This window comes from Propithecus coquereli, unplaced genomic scaffold (genome assembly GCF_000956105.1).
Source record: "Propithecus coquereli isolate 6110/MARCELLA unplaced genomic scaffold, Pcoq_1.0 Scaffold194, whole genome shotgun sequence".
Lineage (NCBI taxonomy): Eukaryota > Metazoa > Chordata > Mammalia > Primates > Indriidae > Propithecus > Propithecus coquereli.
The window spans coordinates 1,806,672-1,807,894 of NW_012144300.1; the positions used below are offsets into that span (position 1 = coordinate 1,806,672).

The window sequence follows — 1,223 nt, forward strand, 5'->3', positions numbered from 1 at the left end:
GGACAGTCCCTGAGTTGTCTCATAACACTTTCTATTTAATAATGTTACTAGCCTTTGCACTTGAATGTATAAACAAAAATTCCCATGACTTTTTAAATATACTAATCATACTATATTAAAATGTTGTATTTCCTCAAAATTGCACTGTTTGATATTTTTCTAATTGTGAAATATAACCTAATGTAGATACGCGCATAAAACATAAATGAACAGTGTAATGTTGAAGCAAGTGCTTGTAGCAACCACCTGGGAACCCCTCTCTTTTGATCACATTCCTCTCTTTTTTTTCTCCACTCTAATGATGACCACTGTCTTGTCTTTTATGATAATCACCCTCTTGGTTTTATTTAAAGTTTATTGATGTATGCATCTCTAGAAAATATAATTTTGCCTGATTTTTATCTCTGTAAATGGAATCTTACTGTATACAATCTTTTTATTCTCGCCTCTTTCACTCTGTTAGATTTATAAGGTTCATCCATGTTATTGCATATAGCTTGTTTATTGTCATTGCTGTAGAGTAAATCATTATACGAATATACCACAACTTACCTGTTTACTATTGATGGATATTTGAGTTAATTTTAGCTATTAAGAAATGCTGCTCTGCACATTCTTGTAGATGTACCTTGGAGCATATTTGCATGTTTTTCTAGTGTATATACCCTGGAGTGGGATTACCAAATTAAAAGGATTGTGTATCTTATACTTTAGAAGATAATAAAAACTTTTCCTTATGGGTTTTGCCAGTTCACATCCTACCACCATTGTATGAGAGTTCTCATATTTGGGTTCTATTTGATTTCTTACTTTCTTTTGTTTTTGTGAATTCTTTTAAACATTTTTTTGGTCAGTTTTTGGTTTGGTTGCTTGGCTTTTGCTTATGGGTTTGTAAGAGTTCTTTATGTATTCTGGATATTGGTGCTTTGTCAGTTAATATAGGTAGCAAAATGTCTCTGTTTTATGATACATATTAACCATTTTAATCAGAATTTTCCCCCCAATACTGAATGGGAACGTTAAGATTTTTTTCACACAGGCACCATTTCCCTCTGTCTTCCTAATGTAGAGATACTGTGTGGTTAGGTCAGTATTCTCATTATGCAACTACTGGTTATTGCTGAGCCATAATTCACCTATACACAATATTCCCAGTCATAACTTTTTAAAGATATTAAAGTATACTCCTCTAGCTCAGGCAACAGAACAAGACTCTGTCTCAA

The 1,223-nt window shown here is 32.5% G+C and overlaps 1 protein-coding gene across 1 annotated transcript in view; it reads left to right on the top strand.

The window, feature by feature from the left end:
• The window catches only part of NUP153 (nucleoporin 153kDa), a 98,573-nt gene that overhangs the window by 81,421 nt on the left and 15,929 nt on the right, over positions 1-1,223 (top strand). The window lies entirely within an intron of this gene.